General features: G+C 39.2%; 1 protein-coding gene across 2 annotated transcripts in view; it reads left to right on the top strand.

Moving 5' to 3' along the window:
- Positions 1 to 20892, top strand: part of LSAMP (limbic system associated membrane protein) — a 703151-nt gene that overhangs the window by 469460 nt on the left and 212799 nt on the right. The window lies entirely within an intron of this gene.

Here is a 20892-nt window from a genome sequence, read left to right as displayed (position 1 = left end):
CCTCCTTCCCACAACCGTCACTGGGTTCTGAAGTTCTACTGCCTTTTAAATCCCATTTAAATATTTTTACCAAATTATTTAGAATTAACTGCATGTGTCCTCTCCTACTCCACAGACTGAATTTTCTTACATACAAAACTATGCCTTTGTGAATGACACAGTATTTACTGATTGAGGCCTGCTATTTAATTCTTCCAGAAAGAGGAATTATGGATCCGTTTTTCTTATAAAATATCATTTATTTTGGCAACTAGCCCCAAACATCTAACTCATTTATACCTGATATTCTCTTAACATTTTCTCATATAAATATCTACAGATTCAATATACAACATATTAATTTTGAAGTGAACACCATAAATATTGTTATGCAAAGCTAGAGAGACAGTGGGATCTATATTGATATACTTCTGAAAGACCAGACTAGGGTAATGTTTGATTATAGCATCTTTAAATAATTTTGTATTTTATGGTGTGAAAATATGGGCCTTCATTTCATATTAGCCTTCAAATGAATTTACCAGGTGAAGTTTGGACTAACCTATGGAATAGTCTTTTATTTAGGCATCAGTTCTGATTAGAGGCTTCTGTTTTCTTAAGATGATGTTAAGTCAGAACTCACTCTTATTATTAATGCTTACAGCTTGTTATTTGTTGAGAATTTATAAAAGCAGTAAATGAGGCACTTATTTATGGGATGAACCGCAAACTCATGCCCTCTCATTCTCGTTTTAAACTTCACATGGAAAAAAAATACAAATGCAGGATTATCTGAAGTTTGAGCCACTGGTTATCATATACCTTTCCCCCGGATTAAATTTAACCTCCAGAGCACATTCTCCTTGAATGAAATTGTATATATTAACCCTCACTCCCACAACACACCTACCTTTCTCCTGTAAAATTGCTTTTACTAAGTGACAATTTGGTATAAAAGTTTGGGGCACATATTTAAGGATTTACAGAAGATATCCTCTGAAATCATTGCATTTTCTGTAATGTTGCTTTGAGAGATTGTTATTACATTACATAGTTTCCTCTGAAAGGACCCTTTGAGGAAGTTCCTCTTATATTTCAGTATTTCTACTGTCCTATTTCTAAGCAATGGTTTGTTTTTTTTAAATGAACCCAATGAATTTTTACAAATAATCAGGAGTCCTTCATTGTATTAACTGTTACCAAACTTAGAACCAAATTTATAACCAGTCTGAAAAAAGATAGAGGAAATCATATATAAATTACACCTTAATGAAATGGATTTTGAACAAACTATGTGGGATTTATGGCATCAAATCTATATATAGACACACTCTTGCTTTCATCTTGTTTTCTTATCATTATTTTCATATCATTTCACTTTTGTAATTAATTTAAATGTTTGTATAGTATTTATGATCTCTTGTTTTTATGGAATATATGGCAGATAAAAGAAAGGAAGAAGGGAGGAAATAGATTATATTCAAGTTATAATCAAGAAATGAACTGCATTAATATTAACTAAAATGCCTTATCCCTTTGGTGCATTATTGACTAGTAAATAGTTTTGTTATTTTTTTTCAGGGAAATGTACTATTGATGATCTGAAACTAAAGATAATTCTTTTTTATCCCCTCAGTTCAGAAAAGTAATGAAATCAAACCAGTTTCAAGACCTCCCCAGGCTTGTTCGATAAGTGTAGATTTTCATGGCTAGCTTTAGTAAACTTATTAATGACAGTAAACAAATGGTTTGAACCCTGAATAATCTGGTTATCCATGATATTTCAAGTCATCTAAAGATCAAAGGACAAGCTAGATCTTCCAGAATAAAGGGAGCATTTACATACAGAGAACCTGAGGGACTTCAAAATTAATAGAAAAATTGGTGTACACACAGGGATTCCCAATAGTTGGGGGAGGGTGGTGTCAGGAAACTATAGTCACTGGGCCAAATTCAACCCACCTCACTTCTTTTTTTTTGCAAGCTTAGAATAATTTTTAAATGATTAGAAAAAAATCAAAAGAATTTTTAAAAATATATGGACACTAAAATTTCCATGCCCTTAAATACAGTTTTAATGAAATACAGCCATGCTTAGTCATTTATATGATGTCTATGGCTGCTTAAAAAAAAAAAAAAAGACAGCAGACTTTTGTTTCAACAGATATGGTTTAATCCTTAAAGCCTAAAATATTTTTTATCTGGCCCTTTACAGAATAGTTTACAGACCCTTGCTCAAGACTATGGCTTTAAGCATGGGACAAGGATTTTCTGCACTTATCTATGACTCCATGGGGCTTTGGGAAGATCTCCCATTAAGTTCCTAAATACATCTTAAGGGAAAGAACTTTATTCTTCTATCTAGGCCTTCTCTCTGGGTCAAATCGTATTCTGGCACCTGCAAAACTACTTCCTTGCTGCATTCACTGACTCAAGCTGCTGCTGCTGCTTGGTCGCTTCAGTCATGTCCAACTCTGTGTGACACTATGGACTGTATAGCCTGCCAGGTTCCTCTGTCCATGGGATTCTCCAGGCAAGAGTACTGGAGTGGGTTGCCATGCCCTCCTCCAGGGAATCTTTCCAACCCAGGGATCGAACCTGGGTTTCCTGCATTTCAGGCAGATTCTTTACCTCTGAGCCACTAGGGAAGCCCAAGGGAAGCCCACAGACTCAAGGACAGACTCCAATTTGCTCTACAATGGGTATTAATTCTCAAGTATACTTTTTCAGCTTTTTCACATCTGACCTAGATAACCACCTGATCATAATTATATTCTTGATTACATGAGAGAGAATTGGTCTTTACTATTCTATACAGGAAATTAGGGGGGGGGTTGTTTTGTGTGTTTTCCTTTGCAAAATTTGGAAACAGGGGTTGATCGTTTTCAGCTATAATGCAAAGCCTTTCATAAAGACACTCAAAGAAGAGGCTCTGCTCCCTGTGTGACAGCAAAGCTACCTGCAACCCATGGCCATACGAGCAAAAATCTCCAGCTAGCTTTGTTCAATAATTAATTGTGCCTTCAATAGAACAGAGTGTGACTGCCTTGCAGAGGAAATGTACCTGTAATTAGCTCGACCCCACAGGGACATTGAGCCCTGAAAAGGGGGGGATTTCATGCAGGGTTCACAAGTACTTGATTACCTGTCACTTGATGACACAGGGGGAGAAAGGAAAGTAGGTGCAAGGTATATTTTTATGAGAAGAAGAATATTTATTACCTCCTAATTCAGTCCTTTTTTAAAAAAAATTGTTGGATCATTTTGTTTCTCTTTCTTTTGACACCTGAAATTTCTTTTTCAAGAGTACTACAAGTGTTTTGTAATGAGAGAGATTAGAACAATGGTGAATTTTTTATATATATAAAATCAGAACATGCTCGATATAGATGGAGGAGAAGAGATTGATGAATTCTGTGGTTCCCTTCCCTGTATTTTTGATATCTTAATTTTTCTCTCCTCTTCAGTTCTTCTATAGTCAAAATGATGTGTCACGTATGCGGTTGTTAAATGTGACCTATTTTCTCCCTTAATTAAGTTAGACTTTCATAATCCTGGAACTCCCAGAGGGCAATTGCACTGTAACATGTATTTTCTATGGTGTATTTGATCTCACTTCTATGAGCTAAGCTGCTCCCATCTTCATTTAACTTTGTTTCTAAATCTTTCTTCTCACATTCCAGAGGAAGTATCTTCTCAACTGTGCCTCATGCCTTGTCAGGTTTGTTCATGGTTAGAGTTTCTGGGCTTCCCTGGTGGCTCAGTGGTAAAGAATTCACCTGCCAGTGCAGAAGATGCGGGTTCAGTCCCTGGGTCCGGAAGATCCCCTGGTGAAGGAAATAGCAATACACTCCAATATTCTTGCCTGGGGAATCTCATGGATAGAGGAACCTAATGGGCCACAGTCCATGGAGTCACAAAAAGTTGGACACTCTTTAGTGACTAAACAACAACGACAACAATAGTTTTTCTATACATTTCATTTCTACAAAAGTTTTTACATCCTTAGTAGCTTTCTATACCTGAACACTGAGAACTTAGCCCCTTAGGCTGAGAGCAGTTTAGCAGGCATTTTATAATTCTCTTGCCTAAGTCAGATTTAACATCAGCACCATATATAGAAAACTCATGTAAGGAATATTTTATATTTATAAAAGAACAAAAAAACCACACAGTAATTTGAAAAGATACATGCATCCCAGTGTTCAAACAACAGTATATACAATTACCAAAATACAGAAGCAACCTATGTGTCCAATAGATGAATGGATGAAAGAGATGTGGTTTAATTATACAATGGAATGCTACCCAGCCATAAAGAAAGAACTAAATTTTGCCATTTGTGGCAACATGGAGGGAACTAGGGATTATCGTACTAAGTGAAGTGTCAGAGAGAGAAAGATAAATATATGATATCATTTGTATGTACTATCTAAAAAATACAACAAACTAGTGAATATAAAAAAATAAATAAACAGACTCATAAAGAGAACTAATTAGTGGCTACTAGTGGGCAGAGGGAAAGCAGAAGTGGGGAGGGGCAATATAGAGGTAGGGGAGTAAGAGGCAGAGTATTATGTGTAAAATAAATAAGCTACAAGGATATATTGTACAACACAGGGAATGTAGCCAATATTTTATAATAATTATGAATAGCATATAATCTTTAAAACTTGTGAATCACTATATTGTACCTGTATAACTTATATACATATAGTTGTACATCAACTATCCTTCCATAAAAAAAGAAGCATTTTCTATGTTGGTGGGGTGGGGAAAACATTCCAAGGAGAACTAACAGGACTCTGAAGAGTCTGAAATCGCCTTGTTCATTGGAGGTTGGGTTTTATCACTTAGCCAGACTCTTTCAGTTCATTTACAAGTTGAATCCTTGCCTAATAGTGCTGTTAAACTCCATTGATGTTATAGCTCCATCTGTCTTACTTCTGATTTTATAACTTACCCAGTTATTAATATGTCCAGCCTAGACTCTGACTTCATGGGTTTGGAAGAAATACATAATGTTAAACTAAATTCATTTCTTTAAGTTGAATTCCAGAACCATATATTGCAAGTAGCTATCATCTGCCCTTTTCAGTTAGTGTGTTAGAATTAGTATGACTTCACATTTTACAGAGAGAATGTAGAGATTATATAATCTACAGTTGAAGTTTCAGGAAAGTCTTTCTCTGGGATTTCTTTTATGGACCTTCCTCTGTTGTCCCCTTCTCCTCCTGCCTTCAATCTTTCCCAGCATCAGGGTCTTTTCCAACGAGTCAGTTCTTCACATCCAGTGGCCAAAGTATTGGAGTTTCAGCTTCAGCATCACTCCTTCCAATGAATATTCAGGACTGATTTCCTTCAGGATGGACTGGTTGGATCTCCTTGCACTCCAAGGGACTCTCAAGAGTCTTCTCCAACACCACAGTTCAAAAGCATCAAGAGCATTCTTCTCTGCTCAGCTTTCTTTATAGTCCAACTCTCACATCCTTACATGACTACTGGAAAAACCATAGCTTTGATTAGATGGATCTTTGTTGGTAAAGTAATGTCTCTGCTTTTTAATATGCTGTCTAGGTTGGTCATAGCTTGATTCTTCCAAGGAGCAAGTGTCTTTAAATTTCATGGCTGCAATCACCATCTGCCCCAAAATATATATTGGTTTTAAAGCATATCTTCCATCAATATAGAATTGTATTCAAATTAATCTTGATCTTGATTACACTTTGTTTTTCTGACAAGAAATATTTATAGAGTGCTCACTCTGTAAAAGGCCAAAATGAGAAGCAAGACAGACACGGTCCCTGCACAAGTAGAACTTATAGTTCAACAAGAAAGCAGAGGATTAAGCTAATAATTACATGAATAACCACTTAAATAGATTTATATAGTATAAAGGAAAATTATAGTAGCATTCAATAAGACCATAAAACAGGGCCAACATAGCAAAATCTGCAAAGCCAGCAAAGCTCCAGGAAGCTTACACTAAGACCTCAAGGACAAATAGAACCAGGGCAAAAAAATAGAGGCGGGAAGAGTATCCTTGGCAGAGAAGGTGTTGCAGAGAAGAAGCCAATTCTGACTCCATGTTGGAACTGTTTCTTTTTTACTTGCTTTTCATTACTTTTGTTATTATAATCATACAGAATGGGCTGCCTCAAAGAATCCTGCCCCTCTGCCTATTAAGCTAAATTGCCTTTGTTCAGAACCCTGTCCACCTGTAGATGGCAGGAAGGAAGAAATTAACACATACCCTGCCTGAGGCTTGCCATTCTAGGAGGTTTCTGCAAGATTGATGGCTTTTTTACTTTGCTTCCTCACCTCCCCCGATTTCTGATCTATAAAAGAACATGGCATCCAGACTCAGATAAGATGATTATTTTGAGGCGCTAGCGTGCCGTCTTCTTGGTCAGCTGGCTCCTGGTTTAAGCCTCTTCCTTGTCTCAACCCCTCATCTCTTGGATTCATTGGCCCATCGTGTGGAGAGCAGAGCAAGATTGGACTCTGTACCAAAAGAGCACATGTAAACAATGCATTGGCGAATGCAGGCCAGCATCTTTATGTGAAACCATGATGTCAGTGTTAGGGTATGATGATTTTCTTTCAAAATTTAATCGTTTAACCTCTTTCTTTAGCATGCATTATTTCGTTTTACTTTTTAACATTCTTAGTTTCCCTTTTCAAAGAGCAGGAAAATATAGAAGACTCTTCCTATGTTTTCTTTTCAGAACCTTACTTGGATATTGATTTTAAATATACAATGTATTATATACCAGTGTATCAGGTAATATAGATAGTTATTTTTGTATGTGAGTATCTTACATTTGAGCTTCCCTGATGGCTCATTGGTAAACAATCTGCCTGTCAATGCAGGAGATGCAGGTTCAATTCCTGGACTGGGAAGATCCCCTGGAGAAGGAAATGGTTACCCACTCTGGTATTCTTGCCTGGGAAATCCCATGGACAGAGGAGCCTGGCAGGCTGCAGTCCATGGAGTCACAAAGAGTTAGACACTGCTGAGTGACTAAACAAAAAAAATCTTTAATTTAGGTCAGAAACATATTCTTTTCCCATGCATATAATTCCATAATAGCCTCATCAAGTAAACACAAACTCTTTCAGTAACCTTGTCATTAAAACAAATGGGTAATCTAGAAAATGAGGAGTACAAAATGTAACTACATGATTGCTGCTGCTGCTGCTGCTAAGTCGCTTCAGTCGTGTCCGACTCTGTGCGACCCCATAGACGGCAGCCCACCAGGCTCCCCCATCCCTGGGATTCTCCAGGCAAGAATACTGGAGTGGGTTGCCATTTCCTTCTCCAATGCATGAAAGTGAAAAGTGAAAGTGAAGTCGCTCAGTTGTGCCCGACTCTTAGGGACCCCATGGACTGCAGCCTACCAGGCTCCTCCATCCATGGGATTTTCCAGGCAAGAGTACTGGAGTCGGGTGCCATTGCCTTCTCCAACTACATGATTACTGGCCTCCAAACCTTAAGAGACTCACAACAACTGACACTGACAGTCTTTAAGCCATGGGAGGATTTCCACAAGCAGACGTGCTGGCCATTCTGATGAATGTTGTACAAATGCCCTTGTACCACCAGCACCAGCCTCCCCAGATCTGTCATCAGATCCCCAGAAATCTTTCTGAAGAGAAATGAGCTGTCTTAAATTTGTCCTTGGGGCACTAGCTTGGATATGAGTGCTCCAGGACATTTTAGGAGCTTGCGTGGCATGTAGGGGGTGGAGGGATAGCTTAATCACAGATTTTGCACATGGCCTAGTAGAACAGAAATAGAGTCCACATCTCTCAGCGTCTCATGACTTCAAATATTTTTGCTGTTATTCCAAAGAGTCTGTGTTTTCTAATTTTAAAGTAGCTCTAAAAATAAAATCTTTACCAAAGGTTATCATGAGAATTAAAAGAAAACATGTAAACAGAGTCTTTAGTATGGCATTAGCTATTATTGATATCCTTATTTTAAAGAAAACATGTAAACAGAGTCTTTAGTATGGCATTAGCTATTATTGATATCCTTATTTTCAATATATTTTAATTATTATTAATCCATATGTCAGCTTTCCACAGTGAAAGTTTGGGGGAGGCTGATGATTTGATTGTAGACGACTTCCATGCCATCTTTATCCATTCCAGCAAGCAGCCAGGCAGATTTTTTAAATGCTCTCACCAAGGCTAGTCTTTTTTTTAACATTTATAGTTATGTATTTGGCTGTGCCAGGTCTTAGTTGCGGCATGTGATATCTCTGATCTTCATTGTGGCATGCGGGATCTTTAGTTGTGGCATGCAAACTCTTAGCAGCACCATGTGGTATCCGGTTTCCCAACCAGGGATCGAACCCAGACCCCCTGTGCTGGGAGCGCAGAGTCATAGCCAGACCACTAGGGAAGTCCCTCACCAAGGCGAGTCTTAATATTTCACATCTTATATCACCTCATGTCTCAACATCCTCATTTGAGGTGTTAGTTTTTCAAGAGGGCATGACAACAACTTGTTAGGGAGAGATTTCCTGCTCTGCTTTATTCATGTGTCCATGCATCTTCTCCTAGGAGACCATTCTCCCAGAGTCTGGCTATGTAACAGCTAATACATTATTAACTGTAGCTGTAGAAAACCTATAGGTTATAAATTACAGTGACTATTTTCTTAATAAAATTGATATTTCAGGCAATGGTAGTACAACACCAAAAAATGACCAACAATTTCTCCCAATTTTCCAGTTGAACTTCTTGCTACTAGGTATTTACCCCTACTACAAAAATGCTATTTATAAATTTTAAAATTATTGAGTTAATTTTCCTGTTAGACTTCCCATTGCCTTTGGGATAAAGTTCAAACTAAGCATGGCAAAACCCTTCATTCAATTTATTTTCCTATCCCTAAACCCCTAATCACTCTACTTTAGGTAGTAGGTAGATTAAATTAATACTACTTATATTTCAAGAATATGTCTTGTCCACTTGCTTTGGGGCCTTCACACATCCTTGTTTTCTTCTTCAAACACGATTTCACATCTCACCTGTATCATCATTTTGCCAGTATAACTTTTTCTTTTGAAGCGTTCAAGATGACACTCCCTTCAGGAAGCCACATAATAGAAGTAATAAAATTTCATTTTAATTATGTGCAATCTCTGGACTATAAGATCCATAAAAGTTCAGAAACTGTATCCTACTTATATGTATATTCTTAGTTCATTGCTTGGCATATAAGTGCTCAATCAATCCACCAACCAATTGAGTTATTCAGTTAAGGGCTTTATAAAAATAGTATTGTTGGGAAATAACTCACATTGTGAAGTGTAAACTAAATAGACATTGACAAGTAATTAAAGGATGAATGAGTAGAAAGCAAACAGCAAATGGTACAATAGAATTATATAACTAAAGCTATCCAACTAATAGCTTTGTTAATCTCTTACTAAGAAGGTTTTGGAAATTTCAGGAAAGCTCTCTAGGTCGTGTTCAGATCCATTTCTTCTTCGTTGCCCTGATGTGCCGGTTTGCTTCTATGGGATTCTCATTATTATCCATTGGACTACAGAGAATGCTCTGAAGTCTTTACATTCTTGTATCAAATCCTTTGACATTCTCTTTATCACTAATGTGTTGTTCTTCTCCTAAGCAGGTATCACCCTCAGTAATTGTCTTAAATGTTTATGTTTTTACTATTTTCCTTATGAACTCAAACACCTACATGTTTTTAGTGCCTAGCACAGAGTAAATAAATGATCAATAAAAATTTATTGAATGAATAAATGAATTACTTATGCTAGCTAAATGTCAGACTCTGTTAGAATCTGCCTGAAGTTTAGACTTTAAGAAGAGAATCTTCAGAAAGTATATTTTTGCTTTACTGTGTCAAATATATAGGACGTTGTCTTTCTGTAAGACACACTAGAATGCCTACTTCAGGTCTCTGTATCTGGGGAGAAAAATTTAATTTGTGGTAACAAAGCTCTCAGCACTGTCACTCCAATGCATTAGTGCCGTAGAGGGAGTTGAGAGGCAGAAGTTCAGACCCACCTTGGTTTTAGAAGTAGAGAACAGTTCACAGGTTGAGTCAGTCTGAAAAAGGAACCTCAGCCGCATAGCTGAAAGTTTTATAACAGCTCGTATGATTCCCTACCTATAAACCATCCTTTCTGGCTGTAGCCATATGTGGCATAACTTTCATCTCCACTATTAGATTTCTACATCTGGCCAATCATTGGGATTACCTCAAAGCAAGTTTTAAAAAATGCAGATTTCCTGCCTCACTCCACATTTAAATCATCTCTTTTGCTGAATTCCTTTGGTGAATTCTGGGATTCTGGAGGGTTAGATCCTCCCAGTGAGCCGGAGGACCAGCCACATGAGCATAATGATAACTATGTAAGTACACATGGGCAAAGAGATCTAAAGGAGTGAATCTCTAAATTCACTGTACTGGAAAATCATCTGAAGGATCATGTTAAAATGTGAATTCTAATTCAGGGGTCTGTGATGAGACCTGAAATTCTGGGTTTCTCACAAAGCACCCAGGTAATGTTGGCTCTGCTAGTCCATGGACCACATTTTCAGCATCATCCTGGATCTTGAGATGAGACTATGTCGGAAAATACTAGGGTGTTATAAATAGCCTAGCACAGAACAGCATTTAAGGAAGTTCCACATGTACAGAGTATTCAGAAAATATTGTTACAGTGTTTTATGTTTAATTTCTCTGTTTCACCCTAGAGATTCATAGTTTAGAGAATAGTAAAAATAATTATGGCGTTGAGAAATAGGATGGACCCTTGCCTATCAAGGTTGGACTGTGATCAACAGAATCGGCATCACCTTGGAGCTTTATAGAATGCTGGGCCCCACTCCAGATGCACTGAATCAGAATCTTCATTTCATCAGGAACTTCAGGTGGTTTGTATACACATTAAACTTTGAAAAACCCAAGATGAGAGGTGAAAAAAGTCTTTCTATGCAGAGAAAACTGTTTTCTTTAGTATTTAAAGTCTAAAATTTAAGAACTTTCCCTCCTTTTCTACTAATAACCCTAAACTTCATCTCCACCTGCATTCCCTCCAAATATATTCCTACCAAGAAAACAAAACAAACCAAAAACTGGTGTAGGTTTAGGGGTGGGTTATAATACTGGACCATTGAATGTGACTTGGAAAGGAGAACCATCTGATGCTTTACGTCAGATGCTGCTGCTAAAGATTACAAGAAAATTTTAGCCTGTGTGTAAAGAAATACTGTCTGAATGACAGTAGCCACTTTTCTCATCATCGTTTATAACATCTTTACCTATAAAATCTAGACAATAATACGTGCTCTGTCTGCCTTGTGCTGTTGCTTTGAGAAATCAAATTAGATAATGAATATGAAGGTAGTTTGAATAGGGTAAAGCTGTCTAAAAACTGTAAGGGATTAACAGAAAGAGTGACTTGGTAGAAAGAATGCAGGATTTAAGAGTCAGAAACCTTGAGTTCAAATCTCTGTTCTTCACCATTTACTTTTTAGGGATTTTGAGTGGGTCCATTAAACTCTCAACTCTCATTTGTAAAATATGAATAATATAATACTTGATCACCTACCAGGATACCTGTGCTGTGTCAAATGAGATAGTGTATGCAAAAATGGTTTATTAATGATAAAGCATTATTCAAGGGATGCTTACTGTTACTATTATCTTAGATTCTACAGAGCCAAACATAGACTCAAATTACAGTAGTTACTTTGATTAGAGAGTAGGAAGAATTGACTGCAAGGCTGTGAAGCACACCATTGAACCAAAATAAGTAATAAAGACCATTTCAGTGCTTCTCAGAGTCTGGTCACCAAACCAGCAGCATTAGCATCACCTGAGGACTTGTTAGAAATGCAAATTATCAGACCCCAGACAGACCTACAAGAATCAGAAACTCTAGGGGGTGGCCCCAGGGATTTGTAATATAACAAATCTGCCAGGTGATTCTGATATGCCATAAACTCATAGGACTCCTGCACTATAAAGGATGTAAAGAAAATATATCTTTTTGAGGTAGGATCATGTGCTATTTTTACCAAGCATGAGTATGGAAACATTTGAGATTCTATGTAATAACCTGATGACCTGGTTTGCGGGTGTGTGTGTGATATGTTTAAAACTTTGACATAGAGGTGCACTATTACACTTCTATGACTAGTAGTTCTGTCACTTTAGATGAAGAGGTTTAAAAGTAAAAACTACACAGAAATTCCCACTTTTTTTCCCATCGACAGTCTAATGATATTTGGGGCTAATATATCACTTTAAATGTGTACATATTTCTGAAACCCTCATCCTTCTTTAGGCATACATGTTCATTTTCAAATGTTCCAGTACACTGAGTCTACAATTAATTCTAATAAAGGAGAAAAACCTCAATAGGTAACTCAAATGGTGTCACATTGCCCACAAAAGACATGTCAGTGAAGTTACCCCAGGTCACTTAAGAAATAGATGTGAGAAGCAGATTCCTTTACAAAAATAAAAACAACAAAAAACCTTTGCCTCTGTAATGACTTCTATAAGCCTACTCATTTAAAAAAATGAAGTAAGCCCTCTTGCCGTTTCCTTTATATGTAATCACCTTCATTTTATGCATCAAATCTGGTATTTTTTTTCTCAAATTGGTCAACAATTCAAAAGCCCAGAAGTCTCTGTGAAGTCATATGATTGTTAAATTGTGACTTTGTCTGTTGTTGAACAAAGTGTTAAAATCTGATGAGGGAAAGGGAAAAGAAAAAAAAAGAACTTTAATAATTCAGTTGGCAAATATCATTGCAAATCAGATCTAATTCTTCAAGGTATTCTAGTAATAAAAACGGAAATGTCAGTCTTTGAATGACATCAGTCTTTTTCAAAAATATCTTCGTTTTGGCCTGGTCACTGAGACGTATACCTGTGGAAAGACAGATCCAGATCAGGGAATGAGGGATCTGAAAGCCAAACAGAAAAGTAGTTACAGAAAGTTAGCCTTCATGGGGCAATCTAAGAGACATTTTGTATTTTTAAAAATCCTCACCACTCCAAGAAAGTAAGGACGCCACAAGAAAATTGCTTTCCAAATTGCAACAAATTATAAATTCCAAAATTTCACCTTAGAACAAGCGGCATTCCAAATACAACACATGGTATTGAGGACTTGGTTGCCCATAGATTAGTATCAGTCGGTATGGACGGAGATGTGGACAATTCTTCGCGTAATTCTTGAATTTGGGCTGCTTAATTTTGGAGCCATGTGAGAGAAGATAGGTGGTTTCCCTTGTTCCTTGAAGAGGAAGACATCTTTTATTTCCACAGAAACTAATCAATTATGCTAACTATGCTTGCTGCCTCTGTAATGACTTCTATAAGCCCACTCACTTAAAAAATTAAGTAAGTCCACTTTTTTTTTTTTTAACAATCACTGTAGTGTATTATTCAGGCTGCCCATGTGGTGCTAGTGATAAAGAACCTGCCTGCCAGTGCAGGAGACATAAGAGATGCAGGTTTGATCCATAGCAACCCATACCAGTATTCTTTCCTGGAGAATCCCATGGACAGAGGAGTCTGGTAGGCTACAGGCCATAGAGTTGCAAAGAGTCAGACACAACTGAAGTGACTTAGAACACATGCACATAGTATATTATTCAGCTTGGGCTGCCATGAAAAAAGATACCATAGACTGGGGGCCTTAAATAAAAGGTATTTATTTTCTCACAGTTCTGGAGGCAAGAAGTCCACTGCCAACGTGCAGCATGCTCACACTCTGGTGAGAACTCTCTTCCTGGTTTCTAGACAACTAGTGTCTCACTGTGTACACACCACACCTCTTTTTGGTGGGTACATGATGGAGAGAAAGGGAGCAAGCAAAATATCTGGTGTATCTTCCTATAAGGGCACTAATCCCAACATGAAGGCCCCACCCTCATGACCTTAACTCAAGGTAATGCACTGGTAAAGAATCCACCTGCCAATGCAGGAGACACAGAAGATGTAGTTTGATCTCTGGATGGGGAAGATCCCCTGAAGGAGGAAATGGAACCCACTCCAGTATTCTTGCCTGGGAAATCCCATAGACAGAGGTGTCCGGTGGGCTACAATCCATGGGGTTGCAAAAAGCTGGGCATGACTGAACATGCACATAATTACATCCCAAAAGCCACATCTCCAAATATTGTCATATAAGGGTTAGGGCTGCATATCCTAGACAGCCATAATCCAGAGTCCAACTGGGAATGGCAATAGCACTCTTGCTGGCTCTGCTCTCTGAGTCCAAATGTCCTATCAATAGAGGTAACCCCATAATGTCAGAGAACCTGTGGGAAGTTCAAAGAATGTCCCACTCAGTTATTCCTATAATATACAAAGCCATGTGGGAAGGAAAATTTGGAAAATTTGTTTCATGTATGTGGGAGTAGCTCTAACTTCTGCCCTTGGCAGTTCTGTTGCTGACTGTCTCTAGAGGAGATAATTCCCCAGGAACTTTTAAGCACTCTAAGGTCTCCGTAGCAGTCTGATTTGACTGCTGGCTGTCAGAGGCTCTGCTGAGGCTAGTGTGCAGTGTTGCTAAGCCTTTAAGAATATGTGTGAATCCTCACTTAGGTCTGCTTCTTGTCTGCGGTGTGGTTCTGCCAAGGAAGTGTCTGGCAGCAATGGTAACTCACAAGCTTACTCTATCATGCTGTGTAAGGGTGGATGATTGGTGACTGGAAGACTTATAAACGGCTACTACCATGGCAGCCTGTAAGCACCTCATCTTGCTTCTGACCTGGTTCTAAATAGTGTCTTCTTATGGACACATTCTTGGAGTTGTTTTATCAGATCCAGACAGTCTATTTTTAAAATCTCAGCTACCTGAGGTAGTACTTTTCTGGGATGTAACAGATTCTCAATATCCATTAAAACACTGAGATTTGGAGCTGGTTCTCTTTCTTTGATCCTTCTATCTTAAATGAGAGAGTTCCATGAGATTCGGACAAACAAAAATAATTTAGGTCTTTTTTCACCACATATACCATTACTGCTATTATTACTACATCTACCATCAACACTAATAATACCCTAACTAGTTTCAACTACTGCTACTAATGATGGGGTGTCTACCCCTTGCCAGTCATGTCCAAGGAATTCAACATTTGTCATTGCTAATTATAGGAGATACTGGCCAGTCACTCCGGAATGATTCCATGAATTTTTCAAAACCAATTCCCGGCTCAAGCCCAGAGTTCTATAGGTGATAACTTATGAATTAAGCATTAGACCTGAGACCATTGCCAAGGGGCTTTCCTGGCTTTGATCAGGGACAGAGAAAAATCTACCAGATATTAATATGTGTGTGTGTGCTCAGTTGTATCCAACCCTTTGCAACCCCATGGACTGTAGCCCTCCAGGCTCCTCTGTCCATGAGATTTTCCCAGCAAGAATACTGCAGTGGTTTGCCATTTCTTCCTCCAGGGGATCTTCCCAACCCAGGGATTGAACCCGCATCTCCCATGTCTCCTACATTAGCAGGAGGATTTACCACTGAGCCACCTGGGAAACCAGATATTAGTCATCTCTAAATGAATTTTTCTCCAAGTTAATCTTTAACAAGAAACCAATCAATACCACAAATGACACAAAGATTTTTTTAATATATTTATAGTATATTATATACATTTGCTTACACATGACTATATATACATGTGTATATATATATTTGCTTACAGAAGTGTATACATGTGTATACATATATATTTGCTTATATGTGTGTGTGTATATATATGTGTGTGTGTGTGTGTATATATATATATATATATATACGTGATTTGTTTCTGTTGTTTATAGAATTTGACATTGGATCTTTTAAGTTTTAGAAATAGGACTTTCTCTAGTGGCTCAGATGGTAAAGAATCTGTCTTCAATGCAGGAGACCCATGTTCGATCCCTGGGTTAGGAAGATCCCCTGGAGAAGGGCATGACAACCTACTCCAGTATTCTTGCCTGGAAAATCCCATGGACAGAGGAGTCTTGCTGGCTACAGTCTATGGGATCGCAAAGAGCTGGACATGACTGAGCTACTATATGCAGGTTAGGAAGCAACAGTTAGAACTGGACATGGAACAACAGACTGGTTCCAAATAGGAAAAGGAGTACGTCAAGGCTGTATATTGTCACCCTGCTTATTTAACTTATACGCAGAGTACATCATGATAAATGCTGGGCTGGAGGAAGCACAAGCTGAAATCAAAATTGCCGGGAGAAATATCAATAACCTCAGATATGCAGATGACACCACCCTTATGGCAGAAAGTGAAGAGGAACTAAAAAGCCTCTTGATGAAAGTGAAAGAGGAGAGTGAAAAAGTTGGCTTAAAGCTCAACATTCAGAAAATGAAGATCATGGCATCTGATCCCATCACTTCATGGGAAATAGATGGGGAAACAGTGGAAACAGTGGCAGACTTTATTTAGGGGTGCTCCAAAGTCACTGCAGATGGTGACTGCAGCCATGAAATTAAAAGACGCTTACTCCTTGGAAGGAGAGTTATGGCCAACCTAGATAGCATATTCAAAAGCAGAGGCATTACTTTGCCAACAAAGGTCCATCTAGTCAAGGCTATGGTTTTTCCAGTGGTCATGTATGGATGTGAGACTTGGACTGTGAAGAAGGCTGAGCGCTGAAGAATTGATGCTTTGGAGCTATGGTGTTGGAGAAGACTCTTGAGAGTCCCTTGGACTGCAAGGAGATCCAACCTGTCCATCCTAAAGGAAATCAGTCCTGAATGTTCATTGGAAGGAATGATGCTAAAGCTGAAACTCCAATACTTTGGCCACCTCATGCGAAGGGTTGACTCATTGGAAAAGACTCTGATGCTGGGAGGGATTGGGGGCAGGAGGAGAAGGATACAACAAGAGGATGATATGGCTGGATGGCATCACCAACTCGATGGACATGAGTTTGAGTGAACTCTGGGAGTTGGTGATGGACAGGGAGGCCTGGCATGCTGCGATTCATGGGGTCGCAAAGAGTCGGACACGACTGAGCAACTGAACTGAACTGAACTGAACTGAGCTACTAACATTTTCACTTTCACATACCTTGTGATTTCTCAGTTTACATCAGTAATAAACTAAGGTACAAAGCTGCATTCCTAAGACACAGTTGTAGTCACAAATCACATAGTTTCCCTTCATAACTTTTGCCAAACTACCTTGATACCTGCATCATCAAAATATATCTATGTATCAGTTTTCTAGGTAACTTGCTGCCACTGAAAGTTACCACAAGCATAATGGCTTTATTTTCTCATTGTCTCGAGGTGTTAGCAGAGCCTCCTTCCCTCTGAGAGAGAGACTGGGGGAGGATCCTTCCTGCCCTTTTCCAGCTTTTGGTTGTTCCAGATCTTCCTTGGTCCATGGCCACATCGTTCCAATCTCTGCCTGCATCCTCATTTAGCCTTTTCCTCTGTGTCTCTTTATCTGGGTGTCTAAAATCTCCTTTTCTTTTCCCTTGTAGGGCACCAGTCCTTAGATTTAGATTCCAACCTAATCCAGGATGACCTCAGTTCAGGATCCTTAAATAAGTACCTCTGCAAATATCCTTTTCCTAAATAAGGTCATACTCAGCAGTTCTGGGAGTTAGGACTTGGCCATGTCTTTCTGGCAGCCGCTGTTCAACCCACTGCAATCTGCTATGCAGAGAAAAAAGAAAAGAATGATGAAATTCAAGTGTTACCTAAATGAATTATGAAAGGCAAAATATGGGAATCTCCAAGTATTGCCATATTCAAATTAAATGTAATTAGACCTTGCTTTTTTATCAAGTAACCTGAGGAGAAGAGATTTTAAAGATTGCATAATTCTATGAGCTTCCCTATGAAGACAAAGGCCTTTACAGAAAAACATAAAGGAAATATGCATTGTTGCTAAGAGGAAAAATTTGAAAAATAGGCTCACCTGTGTTTGAGTTTTAGATATGAATTGCTGATTGTATGATCATGACAAAATGACTTCCTTAAGCCATGTAATGACCTGTTTATGAAATGGGGAAGAATCATCTGACTTTCTCATTATCACTGTGGAAATAAAAGAGATAATGTTCCTGAGGTACTTCCCCATAACACCTGACCTGTTTAACTCTTAATAAAGATAGTTGCTGTTATTGTTGTTCTCTTAGAATTTCTAAGGGAAGAAGGCATGATCTGTGTGCAAAGGCACCAATTCACAAGTGATCATGCCTGGAGGAAGAACCAAGAGAAACAGTCCAGCAAACTGATGCATCTTCATCTTTCCTGTGCCCCCAGTGCTTCAGCAGTAGAAGATTTTTTCTGTGCTTCACCTGGGCTTGCAACAATAGACATTTTCCTTCAGGCATTTCTTATAATGGATATTTCACATGTCCTGTTTAAACCATAATGGTTTTGCAAATAGCAAGACTTATGAAATACCTAAACTTGAGGTAAAAAAAAAGAAATATGCAACATACTTCAGAGGCAAGCAGCCAGTGGGAGTTGAGGGCAGAAGGTTAGCAGAGAGGATGTTTGTCTACAGCTGAGAAACAGAAACCCCATCTGGCTCTACCTATGTAAACTTCCTTGTTGTCTGAACATTTTGTCCACAACAGCTGTAACCTCTACTACCCCCTGGCTGGTGTCTCTCTCATCACCTTAGTCATGACTTTCCCTTATTCTCTGGGTGCGCTGGGATGTTCTCTCCAAGGATATGCCTTCCTGCTTCTCTAGCAATGCACAGAGGGATGTAGGGCACATGGTGCATTGGGCAGGCAGCCAAACCTGCACATTCAAAAGGCCTGTCAGATGGCATCCAAAGCTTCTTTCAGCATGGCTCTCTGCCTTCTCGTTTCTCCTCCCTCAATTCCTTGGGTTCGCTACTGTCTGGCACCAGGAGAATATCCTCCATCATTTTCTTTCTTCCTTTCATAGCCTAAATTCAAATTGTTCTAACCTTTAAGTTAGAAGTTTAAGAAATAGAAGTCTAGGCAACTCCCGTTTGGGCTTCCCTGGTGGCTCAGAGGTTAAAGCGTCTGCCTGCAATGCGGAAGACGCGGGTTCAATCCCTGGGTCAGGAAGATCTCCTGGAGAAGGAAATGGTAACCCACTCCAGCGTTTTTTCCTGGAGAAGCTCACAGACAGAGAAGCCTGGTGGGCTACAGTCCATGGGGTCGCAAAGAGTCGGACATGACTGAGCGACTTCACTTCACTTCACTTCACTTCACTTCAAGGGCTCTTAGTTGAGACGTGGTTCAGTGGATAGTTATCCACATTGCCCCTTTCTTGCTGGTTTTCATCCCATTGGTAAAATATTAGAAGAGATTCTGTATGAACTCGCTTCTTTAAATCTTCAGGAACTTTGCTAATGTTCGTATCAGGGTCACCCTACCCATCATACACGGAAGAGGCTACTGCTTTGAAATATTCAAAGCCAAAGAGAAATGATAGGGAAAGAAAACATTGCGATGAATGAGTCAGTGTTAAACCGAACGTGGTATACGGAATAATGCACCCCATCAGTTCAGTTCAGTTCAGTCGCTCAGTCGTGTCTGAATCTTTGCGAGCCCATGAATCACAGCACGCCAGGCCTCCCTGTCCATTACCAACTCCCGGAGTTCACTCAGACTCACGTCCATCAAGTCAGTGATGCCATCCAGCCATCTCATCCTCGGTCGTCCCCTTCTCCTGCCCCCAATCCCTCCCAGCATCAGAGTCTTTTCCAATGATTCAGCTCTTCGCATGAGGTGGCCAAAGTACTGGAGTTTCAGCTTTAGCATCATTCCTTCCAAAAAAATCCCAGGGCTGATCTCCTTCAGAATGGACTAGTTGGATCTCCTTGCAGTCCAAGGGACTCTCAAGAGTCTTCTCTAACACCACAGTTCCAAAGCATCAATTCTTCAGCGCTCAGTCTTCTTCCATCCATACACAACCACAGGAAAAACCATAGCCTTGACTAGACGGAGCTTGGTCGGCAAAGTAATGTCTCTGCTTTTGAATATGCTATCTAGGTTGATCATAGCTTTCCTTCCAAGGAGTAAGTGTCTTTTAATTTCATGGCTGCAATCACCATCTGCAGTGGTTTTGGAGCACCCCTAAATAAAGTTTGCTGCTGTTTCCACTGTTTCCCCCTCTATTTGCCATGAAGTGATGGGACCAGATGCCATGATCTTCATTATGTTGAGCTTTAAGCCAACTTTTCCACTCTCCTCTTTCACTTTCATGAAGAGGCTTTTTAGTTCCTCTTCACCTTCTGCCATAGGGGTGGTGTCATCTGCACCTGAGGTTATTGATATTTCTCCCAGCAATCTTGATTCCAGCTTGTGTATGTTCCAGTCCAGCATTTCTCATGATGTACTCTGCATATAAGTTAAATAAGCAGGGTGACAATATACAGCCTTGACGTACTCCATTTCCTATTTGGAACCAATCTGTTGTTCCATGTCCAGTTCTAACTGTTGCTTCCTGACCTGCATACAGATTTCTCAACAGGCAGGTCAGGAGGTCTGGTATTCCCATCTCTTTCCACAGTTTATTGTGATCCACACAGTCAAAGGCTTTGGCATAGTCAATCAAGCAGAAATAGATGTTTTTCTGGAACTCTCTTGCTTTTTCTATGATCCAGCGGATGTTGGCAATTTGATTTCTGGTTCCTTTGCCTTTTCTAAAACCAGCTTGAACGTCAGGAAGTTCATGGTTCACGTATTACTGAAGCCTGGCTTGGAGAATGTTGAGCATTACTTTACTAGCATGTGAGATGAGTGCAATTGTGCTGTAGTTTGAGCATTCTTTGGCATTGCCTTTCTTTGGAATTGAAATGAAAACTGATCTTTTCCTGTGGCCACTGCTGAGTTTTCCAAACTTGCTAGCATATTGAGTGCAGCACTTTCACAGCATCATCTTTCAGGATTTGAAA

Source organism: Ovis canadensis, chromosome 1 (assembly GCF_042477335.2).
Source record: "Ovis canadensis isolate MfBH-ARS-UI-01 breed Bighorn chromosome 1, ARS-UI_OviCan_v2, whole genome shotgun sequence".
Classification (NCBI taxonomy): Eukaryota; Metazoa; Chordata; class Mammalia; order Artiodactyla; family Bovidae; genus Ovis; species Ovis canadensis.
Note: the sequence above shows the minus strand (reverse complement) of the source record. Positions and strands in the feature narration are given on the sequence as shown.